At 41.4% G+C, this 19,394-nt stretch overlaps 1 protein-coding gene across 1 annotated transcript in view; it reads right to left on the bottom strand.

Annotated features, from left to right (window-relative positions):
- Window positions 1–14,921, bottom strand: part of LOC139417289 (band 4.1-like protein 1) — a 97,988-nt gene extending 83,067 nt beyond the window's left edge. Inside the window, exon 1 of the mRNA XM_071166552.1 lies at window positions 14,869–14,921. The gene's annotated coding sequence lies outside the window, so the exon portion shown is untranslated. The remainder of the gene's footprint in view (window positions 1–14,868) is intronic.
- Between the last annotated feature and the right edge of the window lie 4,473 nt (window positions 14,922–19,394).

The following is a 19,394-nucleotide window of genomic DNA, read 5'->3' as shown; positions in this document are numbered from 1 at the left end:
CTTTTAATTGCTCCACACTTGTAAACAGCTGATGGATAATGTGGTACTAATCACCAAAGCATCAAGGAAGTTAAGATGAACATTTCCCTCAGCCAGCTGTCTGTCTGCTAGCGGGTCTCTGAATTTAACTCTTGAAAGGCTCAGACGGAAGACTTCTCTCAACTTTAGCGACAGGCAAACCTATCTGTGCATAAGCAGAGGCAATCCAAAAATTATATAAACAGGCTCTTGAGAGGACTAATGTGATACGCAGCATGATAAGTAGGCTTGGGTGGTATACCGTATACACCTATACCAGGGTTTCTGGAAATAGCCACTGGATGGTTTTTCATTACCGTCAATATCGTTGATACTATTTCTTTGAAGTTGTTTTTTATAAATTTTAATATTTGTAGCTACTTTTTAAAGGCTACTTCGGGATTAGCAGATACCCATAGACTTCCAGTCATTGTGCTAAGGCTAGTTAGAATTTGCTTGAGAAACTAACTTCATACGGATTAGATCCCAGGCTGTGTCGCAGCCGTCTGCGACTGGGAGACCCATGAGGTGGCACATAATTGGCCCAAAGTCGTCCGGGTTAGGGGAGGGTGTCAAGAAGCAGTGCGGCTTGGCGGGGTCGTGTTTTGGAGGACGCACAGCTCTCCCAAGTCTGTATGGGAGTTGCAGCGATAGTACAAGACTAACTACCAATTGGATATCATGAAATTGGGGAGAAATAGGGTTAAAAATGTAATAATGAAACACACAAAAAAAATGGTAATTACTTTCTTCATACTGGACACAGAGACATACAAATGGTATCCACGAGTTCATCTGACTCTGGGGAAGTAGATAAAGGGCCTCATTGGCAAAATACCAAAGTATCCCTTTAAGTAAATACCTGCAGTCAACTTGTGCAATACATTAGGAAATACCGAAGATCGCGTTCTACATTTTACCTGTCAGATAATTTAGCTAATTTATTAGCTCTTTAGTTATCTAGCTAAGTGGTTAGCTTCTTTCAAAATCAAGTAGCGCTTGGTAACAGTAGAGAATCTTCTCCTGGATCAAGAGCCTTGCTGTCTAATATTTGTTTTGTGCATGCAGCAAACTGTAAGTAGCCTTTTTTTTTACTTGTATAACTTTGATCTGGGATGTTTGTCCTGCAAATACTTCAGGTTAGAGACTGTATAACATGTAGTGCTCGTGAGCATTTCGTTATCATTTCGTTATCATTATCATTCTCATTCTCTATCGGATTACAAAGGCTCAGTGGGGTTTGAAAATAGCTTCCCTTGTGTTCAGTGCCAGTATTACTGAATATGGCACAAGGTCAGAAGGAACATATGACAATCTGGATAGCGCCCAAGTCTAGTGATAAGTCCCTCAATTTCAAAGCTCAGTGTGGACAAAGAAAGTAATACATGGAGTGTCTTTGAACCCTTTATGAAGTGACTTCATGACCAGCACCTAACAATAAGAAATAGGGTATAATTACTTTATTTCCTCAACAATGGCTGTAAATTGCAAACTGAAACTGTGTTGAGTGTGAGTGAGCTATATGTCAGGACTGTGCAGTTTTACATCAGTGAGGTCATGTTTATGCAATGGGTAGCCTACACTCTTAGAAAAAAAATCTGGTATAAAGGATTTGGACGATACCCATAGTACACAATATATAAAGCAAGCAGCATAACAGCTGCACCAATGCATTGGCACTCACACGACCAATGGACATGGGAACAATAACCGACAAAGACAGAGGGAACATATATAACATACTAATCAGACGAAATGGGAACCAGGTGTGTGTAATCAGACAAGACAGTCCGGGGTTGATGATAACGAATCCCGTTCAGTTAAGCCTAGAAAGCCGGTGACGTAGACCTCCGGAACTGGTGAACAGAATGAGCATCAGTGCCAGGGGGATCCGTGACATATCTAGAACCTAAAAGGGTTCTTTGGCTGTCCCCATAGGAGAACCATTTACAGAGGGTTCTACATGGAACCCAAAAGAGTTTCGCCTGGAACAAAAAAAAAGAGTTCTACTTGGAACCAAAAAGTGTTCTCCAATGGGGACAGCCAAAGACCCTTTTGGAACCCTTTTTTCTAAGAGTGTATGTAATATGCTCTGTGTGTGTGTGTGTGTGTGTGTGTAGAGAGAGAAATGGTCTTAGAAGTTGATCAGTGACAGAAGCGTGGGTGCTCATTTCAAATGTCAAGACGTGGGGGCCAATCAATTCTTTCATTTAGGCCGCAATGCAACTCAATTACTGAAAGCTCCACATCTGTTATGGTCACTGCACACTTAATCTTCAGCCTAGAGGAGATAATAGGGAATGGGACGGCAGGTGCTTAGGTGCACAACTCTTTGACTGTTTATCTCTTCAAAGAAGCTCCTTGTCATTAAGTCATGAACCCCATGGAACCCAAAAGAGTTCTACTTGGAACCAAAAAGGATTTTACCTGGAACCAAAAAGGGTTCTCCTATGGGGACAGCCAAAGAACCCTTTTGGAACCCTGTTTTCTGAGTGACGTAAATGACAGCAGATTACATAAGAAAAAGACAATGAGGCAGTTAGGTGGTTGTTGTGGCCTGCAAAGCAGCTGAGCTTACTGTTCATAGATCATTGCCAGAAGTATGTTGCAGAACACTAGAGGCTGGGCTAGGGCTGAGCGATATGGCCAAAATACTGTATTATATCACAATATTTTGTATTTCTTTTTACGGTGTTATGGTATATATTTTATGTTTTTGAATAATAAAAGTTCTAAATATGCTTAATGAATCGTGCATGACCCTAGAGTGGCAACAACAAAAAATATTTTAATGGGGCTTTCTGTGACAAAACTATCAGTAGAGTTGAAAATGCGATGGAAATACATTGAAGTTTCGATTTTTATTCGGTACATGAAAGATTAAGCATAAAAGCACTTTTTGTGTGCATTACGTGTGGAAACTCATGACTGGTGAGAAAATGCATGTCATTTCTTTAAGCAGATTTTTGAATATTCGCATGAAAATCTGTCGCTAATTGAATGGAAACCTAGTTTCTGACCATGCATTTTCAATGGATTCAATGGCAGTTCTTACTTTTGCCACAAGGGGCATTGTCCCGATTTCTAGGATGCTTTTGGCTCCAGTGTTGCCTAACGGGCAATATTCATGGTAAAAAATGTACATGTGCACACCCAAAGTGCTTGCTAGTCGGCTCTCACCCACCATGGAACTGTGATTGGTTGCCATGGCTGCAGGCTTGGCTGCAGACATTGTCGGATGATTTAAGAACTCTTGTGTTCACTCTGCAGACAGGACAGGCGGGAGCAACGGCTGCTGCACCTGTGGCTGTTCCTAATCCTCCACTCCCTACCAGCCCAAGCGTCTTCCTCCATTCGGGAGCCTCATATCCCGGCACCGGAGTGCTATGAGGGGCCTCCTGGGAGGTGTCGTGGGTTCCTGCTCCAATGCTCACTGGCCTTTGAGCTGCAGGCATCAACGTTTCCCAGCAAGCGTTCCAGAGTGGCATACGTCATCTCCTTGCTCTCAGGACGGGCTCTGGCCTGGGCCACGGCCATATGGGAGAAGCAATCAGACATTTGTTTTAATTGGCAAAGCTTCACCCAGGAGATGAAGAGGGTTTTTGATCAACCCATCAGTGGCAGGAATGCTGCTCAAAGACTCATTGCGCTTCGGCAGGGCAGCCGGAGAGTAGCTGATCACGCCATTGACTTTCGGATGCTCGCTGCTGAGAGCGGTTGGAATACAGAAGCCCTTCACTCAGCCTTTCTGAACAGACTCCGTGAGGTTCTGAAGGATGAACTGGCTTCCCAGGACAACCCTGACACTCTGGATAAGCTTATCGTTCTGGCCATCCGATTTGACAACCGGCTTTGGGAACGTCGTCGTGAGAGGACGGAGGGGTTCCGAGTTGTTTCCAGTGTTTCTGTGCAATGGGCAGTTCCTGCTTTCATAGACTTTGGGGCTACAGGCTGTGTTCTGGATCGCACATTAGCTGTTGTATTCGGCGCATGTGACTAATACAACTTGATTTGATTTGAAACTAAACATTAAAATACCGTATTTAAGGCAAGGTAAAAATCCAACTCAGTACATGCATCAATACCGGCATGTAATAAAATAGAGTTTACCGGGCTGGGCAATGGATTTCAATGACCTCTTGATGCCAACTTGGCATTGTGTTGTCGGCCAATTAATCTATTGTACGTTTTGACATTTCAAGTAATGTCTGGGAGCTTATTAATATCTGCTCTGTACATACACCCCCTGTGGTGTGTGTGTGTGTGTGTGTGTGTGGTGGAGCTTCCGCCCTTTTGCTTACACATTACAGATCTGCAAACAATGGAGTGTTAGGGGAAGGGATAGTGAGGGATTTGGAACTTTGTGAGTCTGGAATGTCAATCAGAGACTCCGTTATGTCTGTAAGATGACCTCTGTTCTGCTCTCAATTCCTGAGACAGAGCCCAGATAACAATCCCCACTTTGCGTCAGCTCCGTTGAAATGAAACATCAGTATCATTGACATGTTGAAACCATATATCTGCTGTAGTAGAAAGACTCCTAACTCATACTGCAGAATGTCACTTTCAAACAATGGAGGTTGAGTATAGATATAGTATGGTAGCACAACAAAGGCTTGTCGATTGTAGCTAGCGTTAAGATAAATGCCCAGATTGTAATGGAAATAATGGGGGGGGGGTCATTTTCTGCAGAATGATGTGCCATGACGTGCCATCCGTCATGACCTGACGGTGCCTATCTGTCATCATGCCCTCTTCCTTACAGAGACCCTGACAATTTGCGGCCCCAAAAATGTGATGCGAGCAAGGGCGGGTCGCTGTAGCCCTGGGGCCAATCCTTCATCTGCTCGGCAGGTGGCAGGAGGAATCTATCAAACATGGTGGCTCAGTGTCATGTCACAGCAGAGAGGGAAGGCACATGGAAGACAGAGTGAAGACTCTGGTTGTCAAACACAGTTTGCCATAACATTTCAGCTGATGGGTCTAAAGCACGAGACGAAAAGACTTGGCATATGAAAGATTGTCCAGATATCATGAAGCTATAATACAGGGGTCGGCAACCTTTTCTTATGGAACAGTTCAATGTCATTTATAATAAATATTCTACAAAGGTCTAATAACAAATGCAATAAATAACATTATTTATTGCAAAATACACAGTTCATTGTACAGAAATAATTAACTGTTACCAATAGCCCTAAACATAACTGAATGACAACCAGTCCAGAATATATAAGACAATCGTCTTTCCATCAAGTCCATATCTTGAATGAATACACGCCACTGCTGAGAATCATACTCTGTCTCTGGTGTCTCCCCTCTGACACTTGCAATAGCCTAATAATCTTAATGCATGGTTCAATTTACAGAAATATACAACTGTTAGGTCTAACAACAACAGCCCTAAACATAACTGATTAAGAACCAGTCCAGAATACAAAAGACAAGAAGGCGAGGACTGTGATAGACAATACATTCGTGGAGAGAGATGAACCTATCTCCCTCCAATTAGGGCACATTCATTGTTTGTAAAATACCTTGTAGCAGTTGTAAGGGCAAAGATTCAGGCAGACAGATAGAGGCGCAAATAGATGTTGGTTTTATTTACACTCACCTCCGTATCTATTTGGACAGTGACGCAATAAAAAAAAAAATTGGGCCTCAATACACCAGCATTTTTGGGGGGAGATCAAATGTTTTATATGAGGTAAAAGTATATATGAGATGACAGTATATAATGTGACAGTATAGAATCAAGGGCTCCCGAGTGGCGCAGTGGTCTAAGATCCTGCATCTCAGTGCAAGAAGCATCACTGCAGTACCCGGTTTGAATCCAGGCTGCATCACATTTGGCAGTGATTGAGAGTCCCATAGGTCAATGCACAATTGGCCCAGCATCGTCCAGGTTTGACCCGAGTAGGCCGTCATTGTAAATAAGAATTTGTTCTTAACTAGGGTTGCACATTTTGAGGAATATTCTGAGGTGGAAACTTTCTGTGGGAATTAACGGGAATATATGGGAATTAACGGGAATATATGTGAATTAACGGAAACATGTGCAAATGAATATTAATACCATTTAAATGTAGATGTTTTTTACATTGGATATATTTCCCATATCATATGGAGACCGAAACATAAACATTTTACCTTATCATAAGTAGACAAAATTGCAAATGATTAAATCCTTCTAATAGAAAAAAATTATATAATTTAGTTATGAATTGAACTTTAATTAAATGAGTTGACTCTTCACATGGGATGATTTCACTGAACAACAAAAGGGAATACTGAATGATCCCCAATGATCCATCGCATCTCCCAAAAACGTTTTCAACATACATCTGTTAAATGATAGTCTAGAAACTAAAGCTTTGTTTGTCTTCCTCTCAGGCTTTCATGTCTTCTCCCTGAACCTCCTCAACGTCCACCTCTTGAACATCAGACTCTGAGGCCTCATCTTCACTGTCACTTTCCAACCTTGTTGAGGATGGCTCGGTGTCAGGCTCAAAAGCCTCAAATTTGCCCGGATGGCCACCAATTTTTCAACCCTTGTATTGGTCAGCCTGTGTGTTCCCAAACAAGGACTAGTTGCGCTCTGAGTTGGCTGATGATGGTGGGATTTGGAGGATGGAGGCAACAGGAGAAAAAATCTCAGATCCACAAAGTCCCTTCCACCAGGTGGCTGATGAGATATGTTGGCACGACTGCCATATTGCATCTCCATCCCAAAGCCAGACTGCCAAGAACCTTGCCCTCATCCAGGCCAAGGTGGCCAGACACAGTAGTGATGACACCATAGGCCTTGTTGATCTCTGTACCAGACAGGATGATCTTGCCAGCATACTTGGGGTCCAACATACATCATCCAGTAGGATCCTCTTGATGGGGCTGTCCATATCGGCAGTGTGATATGGCCATTTCTTGGAGACTCCTTCCCCTCCAGGAGACTGCCAAACATGACAACACCACCCCAACGGGTGTTGCTGGGCAGCTTCAATGTGGTGCTCTTATTCTTCTCACTTTGCCTGGGGAGGTAGATTTCTGCTATAACTTGATGACCCTTCACATACCTAACCATTTCCTTGGCTCTCTTGTAGAGTGTATCCATTGTTTTCAGTGCTATGATGTCCTTGAGGAGCAGATATAATGCATGAGCAGTACAGCCAATGGATGTGATGTGAGGGTAGGACTCCTCCACTTTAGACTAAGCAGCCTTCATGTTGGCAGAATTGTTTGTGATCCAAGGTCATTGATGACTGCCTTCAGCTGATGTGCAATGTAGAGACCGGTGTGTCTGTTGTCCCTTGTGTCTGTGCTCTTGTAGAATACTGGTTGAGGGGTGGAGATGATGTAGTTAATTATTCCTTGCCCACAAACATTTGACCACCCATCAGAGAGGATTGCAATACAGTCAGCTTTCTCTATGATTTTCCTGACCTTCACTTGAACTCTGTTGAACTCTGCATCCAGCAAGTTAGTAGATAAAGCATGTCTGAGGGGTGTATGCTGGACGAAGAACATTCAGAAATCTCTTTCATTACACATTGCCTGTGAGCATCAGGGGTGATCCAGTTGCATACTACGTTCCTCCATTGAGTTGCATACTACGTTCCTCCATTGAGTCAAAAAAACTTCTGATTCCAGTAGGACCATGAGCTGTTGCTATCGATAAGATGTCTGATTCATCATTTTCACCTCAAATATAAGTAGTGGACCTTTTGTCAGAGATTGCTTGTTGTGAGTGCTGAGGGAACTTCATTCCCTTGACCAGATGATTCTGCATCTTTGTTGCATTCTTCACATATGATTTGGCACAGTATTTGCAAATGTACACAGCTTTTCCTTCTACATTAGCTGGAATGAAATTTCTACCTGTGGCATTTTCCTGTAAAGATTAGAAAAAAATGAGTAAAAAAAACAAATACATTTCCATGTACAGATAGATAGTTAAGCAGTTAGATTAAACAACTAATTTGTTAGATAAATATTTTTTAAATGAAACATGTATAGAAACAGGTGAATGAACACTCCTCAGTTAGCAGGCTCAAGCAAGCTAAAACCCACATGATAGCAAAAACTACTTAGCAGAAATGGTTAACAAGTTAGAAGTTATTTAAAGACACTTTGCTGTTGGCTACTAATTACTAATTACTAGTTATGTATGTCATATCAAATATATTCACCTCACCCAGTATTGTAATCAAACTTACCAGAAAGCATGTAGTCCTTGGCTCAGACAGTCTAGTGGTGTGGGCTCAATAGCATCTCATTAGTGTGCAATATCTTGAGAATCAGCTGTACAAGTGATGGAAAAGTGCACTGGACATGTGATGGAAGAATGCACTGTGCATGCAGAGGGTTGAGATTCCATTGAACTGGGGAAAGTTTAACAAAATATGCCACAAGACCTATGTGTATCCCACAAAAAAGGTTAACTTTTATAAGCTAACTCTTTGATGAATTTAACTTCTTATGGCAGTATTGAGTAGCTTGGATAAATAAGGTGCCCAGAGTAAACTACCTGTCCCAGTTGGTAATATATGCATAGTATTAGTACATTTGGATAGAAAACACTCTGAAGTTTCTAAAACTGTTTGAATGATGTCTGTGAGTATAACAGAACTGATATGGCAGGCAAAAACCTGAGAAAAAATCCAAACAGGAAGTGGGAAATCTGAGGTTGGTCGATTTTTAACTCAGCCCCTATTGAAGTTACAGTGGGATATTGATCATCTTGTACTTCCTAAGGCTTCCACTAGATGGCAATCGTCTTTAGAAACTTGTTTGATGCTTCTACTGTGAAGTGGGGCCAAATGAGAGCTGAATGAGTCAGAGGTCTGGCAGCAGTAACGCGCTGGTCATGCGCATTTCACATGAGAGGTATCTCCCGTTCCTTTGCTTTTCTGAAGACAAAGGAATTCTCCGGTTGGAATATTATTGAAGATTTATGTTAAAAACATCCTAAAGATTGATTCCATACATCGTTTGACAAGTTTCTACGGTCTGTAACGGAACTTTAACTAGTGAACACGCTTCGTGAGTTTTGATTTGTTTACCAAACGCGCTAACAAAAGTAGCTATTTGGACATAAATAATGGACATTATTGAACAAATCAAACATTTATTGTGGAACTGGGATTCCTGGGAGTGCATTCTGATGAAGATCTTCAATGGTAAGTGAATATTTACAGGGGGGGGGGGGGGAGTATTTAGTCAGCCACCAATTGTGCAAGTTCTCCCACTTAAAAAGATGAGAGAGGCCTGTAATTTTCATCATAGGTACACTTCAACTATGACAGACCAAATGAGAAAAAAAATCCAGAAAATCACATTGTAGGATTTTTTATGAATTTATTTGCAAATTATGGTGGAAAATAAGTCTTTGGTCAATAACAAAAGTTTATCTCAATACTTTGTTATATACCCTTTGTTGGCAATGACAGAGGTCAAACGTTTTCTGTAAGTCTTCACAAGGTTTTCCTGCGGAAAAAGCAAACCATGTAATAATCTGAGAACGGCGCTCAGAGAACAAATACATATATCCGCCATGTTGGATATATACAAATACATGTATCCGCCATGTTGGATATATACAAAATTGTAGACCTGCACCAGGCTGGGAAGACTGAATCTGCAATAGGTAATCAGCTTGGTTTGAAGAAATCAACAGTGGGAGCAATTATTAGGAAATGGAAGACATACAAGACCACTGATAATCTCCCTCGATCTGGGGCTCCACGCAAGATCTCACCCCGTGGGATCAAAATTATCACAAGAACGGTGAGCAAAAATCCCAGAACCACACGGGGGCACCTAGTGAATGACCTGCAGAGACCTGGGACCCAAGTAACAAAGCCTACCATCAGTAACACACTACGCCGCCAGGGACTCAAATCCTTTATGAAATCTGACACAGCGGTTGCATTACAGTGAAGTATATCTTTAATTCCATGTATAACACTTGTATTTTCATCAACATTTATGATGAGTATTTCTGTAAATTGATGTGGCTCTCTGCAATATCACCGGATGTTTTTGGAACTACTGAACATAACGCGCCCAATGTATACTGAGATTTATGAACTGATAAATATGAATATAAATATGAACTTTACCGAACAAAACATACATGAATTATGTAACATGAAGTCCTATGAGTGTCATCTGATGAAGATCATCAAAGGTTAGTGATTAATTCTCTCTCTATTTCTGCTTTTTGTGACTCCAGTCTTTGTCTGGAAAAATGGCTGTGTGTGTTTTTGTGACTTGGCTCTGACCTAACATAATCATTTGTGGTGCTTTCGCTGTAAAGCCTATTTGAAATCAGACACTGTGGTGAGATTAACAACAATATTACCTTTAAAATGGTATAAAATACATGTATGGTTGAGGAATTTTAATTATGAGATTTCTGTTGTTTTGAATTTGGCGCCCTGCACTTTCACTGGCTGTTGTCATATCGATCCGGTTAACGGGATTTCAGCCCTAAGAAGTTTTAAGCAAAATTCTCCAAATTCCAGGGCTTAACTTCCCATGGAAAATTCCGGCAATTTACTGGAAAGTTTTTGACCCTTTTCAACCCTATTCTTAACTGACTTGCCTAGTTAAATAAAGGATAAATAAAATAAATATCAAGTTCACATAAAGTGAAAGACCTCGATCCACATGATTATAGAGCCCAACCTATTTATTCGCAATGGGACCTTCCTCACACAACCTTGCCTGTTTAGTATGCCGGTCCATACACTATCGGAGCTGTATTAATCAGATATTTTATTCTAATGGAGTTTATGGCCAGTCCATCAATCTATGCTGAGAGGAAGTTGGCTCGAGCTACCTACTGTAGTAGAGGTGGGCGCGCATGTGCAGTCAAGTGGGAGAACCTTCACAGGACATGGAACAGTACCACACTGCCAAAAATAGTGAGCAGCTAGTTTAGCAGAGGATGTCATAGACAAATACAGGGTAGGCTCATAGTTTATTAGTTCCTCTAATTGGAAGATGTAATACTGTCACGTTCGTTATAAAGATGCGACTAACGCGCAGCGTGAGTAGAGTTCCACATGTTTTTAATAAAACCGAAACTCAGCAAAACAAAACAAACAAGCGCAAACGAAACTTGAAGCTATATGAATAGTGCAGACAGGCAACTAAACATAGAACAAGATCCCACAAACACCAAAGGGAAATGGCTACCTAAATATGATCCCCAATACGAGACAACGATAAACAGCAACGATAAACATATCAGGCCAACATAGATATACAAAAACCCCTAGACCTACAAAACCCTAGACATACAAAAACCCTAGACAATACAAAAACCCTAGACAATACAAAAACTAGCGTACCCACCCTAGTCACACCCTGACCTAACCAAAATATAAAGAAAACAGAGATATCTCAGGTCAGGGCGTGACAAATACACATGCTACATCATGACTGAGGCAGTTTGTTTCATATTAATTTGTTGACCTAAATAGTGAGCAATGAGCATAACACTTGTGAACCAATAGCTGTTCAGACTGTGAGTTAGTGTAATCAAACGTTCAAAACAGTGTCTGCAAAAGCAAACAGCCATTGCAAGAGGAATGTGCCAGGTAGCAGCAAAATCCTTTGTTGGTCTTTCGAGACAATATTGCTTGACACGAGAATGATCTTGGACATGCATTGTCTTCCTGAGGTAAATTGATGTAATACAGTCATCTAGCTACCTCTCAGTGGCGTAAAGACAACACAATGTCGTCATTCGAAAGATATAAACATCTGTCAATTGTAATGTGTAATGACTGTTTATTACAATCAATCTTATGACTCTGAGACAGTAAGTTTATCTAGTGGTGAATTCAATATGGCTGTGAACAAATAACTGTTCCAGCAGATTCAATGAAATATCATGGATTGAAAATCAATCATGTAATGACATGGAGCTGACACAGGGGAGGCAGTGTGTCTGAGTGTGTCATGCATGACTGTAAAGGCGTTAGCATGCTACAGTTTGGCTGGCACCTATAGGCAAACCGGAAAAAAATTGCATGACGACAAGTCGTCTCTTGTTGAATGACAACAGGCACGTCATTGAAGAATTCCTTCAGTTGACCAATCGCCAACGAGGGGTGGTAGACTTCGGCTGACGACTTCGGCTTGCCTTCGCGAAAGATGTTTGTGTGCACGAAACAGCCAAAGAAACACTTGCCGAAGTCGAAAACGAACAATACATGCACGAACTGTTCCAAATTATCTTCTATGGACAATTGGCTTCTATTTCTGGGAAATGTGTTCCATGTGACATGAACATAAAATGCAATTTTCACAAGGAAACTAACTGAACCATAGGCTTTAAGGAATATTCCTGTAGGAATTTTCCTGTACAGCAATTCCTCATATAGTATGTATCTGGAGGTGTTATGTGTTGATCATAACCCTTATCTCCAAACCAATAGTATTCATAAGCAACCCTCTTTTGCAGGGAGACATAATAACACAAGGGGCACAGAACAATGACATTGGTTGGCACAAAGACTAGAATGCACTCTGGAGAAGCAGAAACAGGCAGTAATCAAGGAGAGGTAAGACAGAGGGATGGAGGAGTGGCAGGCTTGCCTCCCTCTGAACAGGCCCCAAATAGGGGGAATAGAGAAATTATGTGAAATCCTGCTTCAGTTGCTGTGTGCGATCAGTGGAGAAGCACGGTGAGTGAACACGCACACTAGACTGATCACTGACACCCACACAGATGCTCAGTCGAATACTGTAGAGTAGACAGTAGATTAGCTAGGAGAGAAAGAACGAGAGGATCCAAAAGAAGATCAGATTGAATCCAGACAGTAAGAAATAGGACTGTGTTGTGAGACTAGAGGAGGCATGAGTCGGTAGCTGGTACTGTAAGCTCAGTCTGATGCAATGAAAGTATGTATAGACCAGCTCACCAATAAGAGCTAGCTGCAGTAATACAGAGATCTCAATGTTGAAGGCCCTTTCCTGTTTCAGTATGACCATGCCCTCATGCACAAAGCGAGGTCCATACAGAAATGGTTTGTCGAGATCGGTGTGGAAGAACTTGACTGGCCTGCACAGAGCCCTGACCTCAACCCCATTGAACACCTTTGGGATGAATTGGAACGCCCGACTGCGAGTCTGGCCTAATCGCCCAATATCAGTGCCTGACCACACTAATGCTCTTGTGGCTGAATGGAAGCAAGTCCCCGCAGCAATGTTCCAACATCTAGTAGAAAGCCTTTCCAGAAGAGTGGAGGCTGTTATAGCAGCAAAGGGGAGTCCAACTCCATATTAATGCCCATGATTTTGGAATAAGATGTTCGACGAGCAGGTGTCCACATACTTTTGGTAATGTAGTGTATAATGTTCTCTAACAGCCGTCATGCAAAAATTTACATTTTCACCTAGATTTGGCTTGTCTCAACAATATTTAATCTATCCCACAACCACTGCCCGCTCAAACATCAGTCTTACAATTCTGTTTGTTGAACAGTTAGATTGTGGCACTGTCTCGGAAGAACAATTGTCGTTTGCACAGCCATTGTTTTCTAAGTGTTGTTTCATATGTGATATTTTATCATCCCTGATGTAAATTCAATAAATACCTGACATTACTGTAAATTTCTTCATGTGAAAGCCTCACATCTTGCAACTTTGATATTAAAACTCACTTAATTGTCTGGTTGGGGAAAAACAAACTTTCAGTGAGTGCAAATGTAGCCTACACTGAAAAATGGAAGCATCTACATATGAGGGGTCTGCTTTTTTATTGTTGGCCTAGCTACTCAAATCCCATTCAGAAATTGTATTTGAATTACAAGTTGGTGGTGAATATGATGTGTTAACAATGAATGATGGGGTTTTTACTGACATCCAAAATAAGAACTGGACAAAAAGGTTCCGTTGTTGGAAGGGGGGTGCAGCAGCAGCAGGTAGGTAGGGGGGTATTGGTATATTTGTAATAGGCTGTGTCATTACCTAATTTAAATGACCATTGAATAAACTACAGCAGATTACAGCTGTGGATGTGAACTCAAAACTAGGCTAGCCTAGCCATGCTTTCAAATATACTTATTCTGTAGCAGGTGCATCTCGAGGATTCTAAATTCTACCTTTTTTTCTTGATTTTGAACGATTTCAGTTAAACTATTTATTTAGCGTTTTGCCTACACAGTTGTTGCCTACCCAGAGCATGCACGTTCATTTACAGATTGGCACGCATGCTGCTTGTCCCCTTTGCCACACCCGCACCAATACTCCGGCTTCATTATCTTGTCTAGGGGTGAGACAATGGCTATTTGAATCATTTAAAACGCACACAAGTAAAGCCGTAGGCATGACAGCCAAATATACTGCATTGGTCAATTGCCTATTTCAATACTGGATATTATAATATTTCGGACAACAGATTTGACACACTTGCATCTGACTCGCAGGGTCCTAACGCATTGTTACGCGCGTAGCCTAATACACATTACTATAAGCAACACTGACACTAGCTATCGTAGGCTACGCTGCATTATAACCCAGCATATCATACATGAAGAAGGATGTTGGTCTTGGCATATGATTGAACACCGGACCGATCATACTGCACAGATTAAACCTTTGGCAACACCCTTGCAATCATTCCACGAAACCGGCGGTGGCTTTAACACCGGTAGCCTATATGGGAAGGTGTCAACACACGGTTTTGTGCAGGCATTATTTTCCACTACTGTACGAATAACAAAACGTTCCGGGTGTCGGCTACAATGTCATGCTCACATGATACACAGGCTACACCTGTGCCTCCCATACACTGCAAGATAACTGCCAGAGAATGCAGAACAATTAAATAAAGGCTACCTGTCCTGTCGGGTCCAACTGTCAGTCTTCAGTCTAGATGTGGACCATTGAGGTTACAGGCCAGCGAAGCAACGTTACACCGACGCCGCCACCGCCCCTCAGCTTCTTTTCCCCGGGAGATGGCGCGAGAGAATAGATGGGAGGCACGACCGGGAAGGAGCGGAGGAAAGACGGAGGGGCGTGCTATAGGGGACAAGGGAACTCCCAGCGACGCGCGTGATGTGTCGACTGCTCTAGCTACCATATCTTGGACACAGGGCCGATGCAGACATAAAAAACAACACAACTATTTTTTACTCAGTCTGGTCTCAATTTACTAATGAAAGTAAGAATAGCAGAATAGACCAGGTGCAATTTCGAAATGTGGTTGTGCATCAGCAGTTTTTCTCTTATTATGTCAGTCGCTGACAGTCACTCAATTAGCCATGTCAGCCAGTGGCGATCCGTCATTCAGGGCAGAGCCGCACCTGTCTTGCCTGTTTTGCATGTTATTTTGGCATTAATATGTGTCAAATAATAGTTTACAAACAATGTAAAAAAAAAAATATATATATATATATATATCATTGAGTTTATAAAGCCATATACAAACATGGTCTCTTTTTTTGCTTCCTTGAGTGAGGCAGCTCCAAAATGCAGGTGAATTCAGCCTAGCTCAGTGCTTTCTGTGGTGGTGGGGCGAGCCATCAGAAAACAGGAGCGTTGCACGGTGATTGGCTCAGTGTTCTGTCACTCATGGGGACACTACGTCATCGCCAGGTTTAAGTCCTTAGTAAGGGTAGACATCCAAAATTTCAGCCCTTTGGGTCCTGCCATTACAAGTGCCCTTCCAAGAAGGCTCAAGGTCATTGGCCACAGATAAAATGACATCAAATCACATTATATGTGCTTTGATTGGACTGATCATGTCAACATCTTACTTTCAAGGTCTTAGCTAGCAGCCATCATCATTAATCAAGTCGACAATCTACTGGCAAATTATTTTCAATCCTTGTCATATGAAGATAAATAAATGAAGATAAATTATAGATAAAACTTTTCCGGGCTCATCAGCCATTGGACATAAAAATAACACAACAAGTTGGAAATCGCAAATTCAACAATGAGTGGTTTGTAAGGAATCAGTGGCTAACTGCAAGCATTGCAAAGCAACCACTAACATTAGCATGAAATAACATGAATTCCCACCATACAGTGGCATGAAAAAGTATGTGAACACTTTGCAAATACCTGCATTTCTACTTAAATTGGTCATACAATTTGATCTGATCTTCATCTAAGTCACACCAATAGACAAACACAGTCTGCTTAACCTAATAACACACGAACAATTATACGTTTTCATGTATTGAGCACACTGTGTAAACATGCACAGTGCAGGGTGGAAAAGTGGATGTAATAACTGGTTGACCCTCCTTTGGAAGCAATAACCTCAGCCAAACATTTTCTGTAGTTGCGGATCAGAACTGCACAACGGTCAGGAGGAATTTTCGACTCTTTACAAAACTGTTTCAGTTCAGCAATATTCTTCTTTTTTTTTACCCCTTTTTCTCCCCAATTTCGTGGTATCCAATTGTTTTAGTGGCTACTATCTTGTAACATCACTATAACTCCCGTACGGGCTCGGGAGAGACAAAGGTTGAAAGTCATGCGTCCCCCGATACACAACCCAACCAAGCCGCACTGCTTCTTAACACAGCGCCCTCCAACCCGGAAGCCAGCCACACCAATGTGTCGGAGGAAACACTGCATCTGGCAACCTTGGTTAGCGCGCACTGCGCCCGGCCCACCACAGGAGTCACTGGTGCGCGATGAGACAAGGATTTCCCTACCTGCCAAACCCTTCCTAACCCGGACGACACTAGGCCAATTGTGCGTTAACCTTTTTTGTGGGATACACATAAGGCAATTATAGGTCTTGTGGTATATTTTGGTTAAACTTTCCCCAGTTCAATGGAATCTCAACCCTCTGCATGCACAGTGCATTCTTCCATCACATGTCCAGTGCACTTTTCCATCACATGTACAGCTGATTCTCAAGATCTTGCACACTAATGAGATGCTATTGAGCCCACACCACTAGACTGTCTGAGCCAAGGACTACATGCTTTCTGGTAAGTTTGATTACAATACTGGGTGAGGTGAATAGTAATTAGTAGCCAACAGCAAAGTGTCTTTAAATAACTTCTAACTTGTTAACAATTTCTGCTAAGTAGTTTTTGCTATCATGTGGGTTTTAGCTTGCTTGAGCCTGCTAACTGAGGAGTGTTCATTCACCTGTTTCTATACATGTTTCATTTAAAAAATATTTATCTAACAAATTAGTTGTTTAATCTAACTGCTTAACTATCTATCTGTACATGGAAATGTATTTGGGTTTTTTTACTCATTTTTTTATAATCTTTACAGGAAAATGCCATAGGCTGATGTGTGGAGAAATTTCATTCCAGCTAATGTAGAAGGAAAAGCTGTGTACATTTGCAAATACTGTGCCAAATCATATGTGAAGAATGCAACAAAGATGCAGAATCATCTGGTCAAGTGCATGAAGTTCCCTCAGTGCTCACAACAAGCAAACCCTGACAAAAGGTCCACTACTTATATTCGAGGTGAAAATGATGAATCAGACACCTTATCGATAGCAACAGCTCATGGTCCTACTGGAATCAGAAGGTTTTTTTGACTCAATTGAGGAACGTAGTATGCAACTCAATGGAGGAACGTAGTATGCAACTGTGTTTTGGCTCAATGTCCTGTTGCATCACCCAACCTTCAATTGGCAGACAGTCTTACATTCTTCTGCAAAAATTATTGATAAACTTGATAATTCATTTTTCTGTCGATGATAGCAAGCTGTCCAGGTCCTGAGGCAGCAAAGCAGACCCAAACCATGATGCTCCCTCCACCATATTTTACAGTTGGGATGAGGTTTTGATGTTGGTGTTCTGTGCCTTTTTTTCTCCACACAGAGTGTTGTCTGTTCCTTCCAAACAACTCAACTTTAATTTAATCTGTCCACAGAATATTTTGCCAGTAGCGCTGTGGAAAATTCAGGTGCTCTTTTGCAAACTTCAGATGTGCAGCAATGTTCTTTTTGGACAGCAGAGGCTTCTTCTGTGGTGTCCTCCCATGCACACCATTCTTGTTTAGTGTTTCACGTATCGTAGACACGTCAACAGAGATGTTAGCATGTTCCAAAGATTTCTGTAAGTCTTTAGCTGACACTGTAGGATTCTTATTACCCTCATTGAGCATAATGTGCCATGCTCTTGCAGTCATCTTTGCAGGACACCCAGTCCTAGGGAGAGTAGCAACAGTGCTGAACTTTCTCCATTTATAGACAATTTGTCTTACCATAGACTGATGAACATCAAGGCCTTTAGAGATACTTTTGTAACCCTTTCCAGCTTTATGCAAGTCAACAATTCTTAATCTTAGGTCTTCTGAAATCTCTTTTGTCCGAGGCATGGTTCACATCGTGCAATGCTTCTTGTGAATAGCAAACTCAAATTTTGTGAATGTTTTGTATAGGGCAGGTCAACTCTAACCAAAATCTCCAATCTCATCTCATTGATTGGAGTCCAGGTTAGCTGACTCCTGACTCCAATTAGCTTTTGGAGCAGTCATTAGCCTAGGGGTTTACATACTTTTTCCAACCTTCACTGTGAAATTTTAAATTATATATTCAATATAGACGAGAAAAATACAATAATTTGTGTGTTATTCGTTTAAGTACACTGTGTTTGTCTATTGTTGTGACTTAGAGGTCAGATCAAAATGTATGACCAATTTATGCAGAAATCCAGGTAATTCCAAAGGGTTCACATACTTTTTCTTGCCACTGTAAATCTAGAGAATGCCAGACTTTTATGACAAAGTTTGATGACAATATTTGTCCACAAAGGACACGCCACCTTCACAAGGTGAGTGCAAAAATGTATTGTATGCTGCTGCATAAAATATGTAATATGCAAGGGAGATATTTATACTGTAGCTAAGAGAGTGATACTAAGTGTATATGTTGTGTAGTAAGCTGTTAGAAGCCCATGTGCCTCACCCTAATAATTTGGTCTATTTTCAACAACGCGGTATTGTAAACACATCGTTCATGGCCGGTGTGTGCTTGTTTGCAAACCTTTTTGTACAGCTTTGACAGTGCTACTGATATTTGCTCCTCTTAATTGTGCCTACTGTTCTAACTTGGTGGTGCATATGTAGCCTATAACCTGTTTTAGAGAAATGTAATCATCAAATATTGTAAGAGCTTTCATTGTCTGTTTATATGCCCCTATTTTTTAAACTACAGTTCTGACTAGTTGTACAGGGAGTACACTGTAAAAACGGCCCATGTTCTGAATTCTGTCGCTGTACATTTCAAAAGTGCTGAACAAATAGTTATATTAACTACGTCCGTTGTCTTAACCTCTTGAGTGTAGGGGGCAGTATTTTGATGTTTGGATGAAAAACGTACCTAAATGAAACTGCCTATTTCTCAGGCCCAGAATCTAGAATATGCATGTAATTGT

This window comes from Oncorhynchus clarkii, chromosome 9 (assembly GCF_045791955.1).
Source record: "Oncorhynchus clarkii lewisi isolate Uvic-CL-2024 chromosome 9, UVic_Ocla_1.0, whole genome shotgun sequence".
Taxonomy (NCBI): Eukaryota; Metazoa; Chordata; class Actinopteri; order Salmoniformes; family Salmonidae; genus Oncorhynchus; species Oncorhynchus clarkii.
The sequence above is the reverse complement of the archived record's forward strand: the minus strand, read 5'-3'. Positions and strand labels throughout refer to the sequence as shown.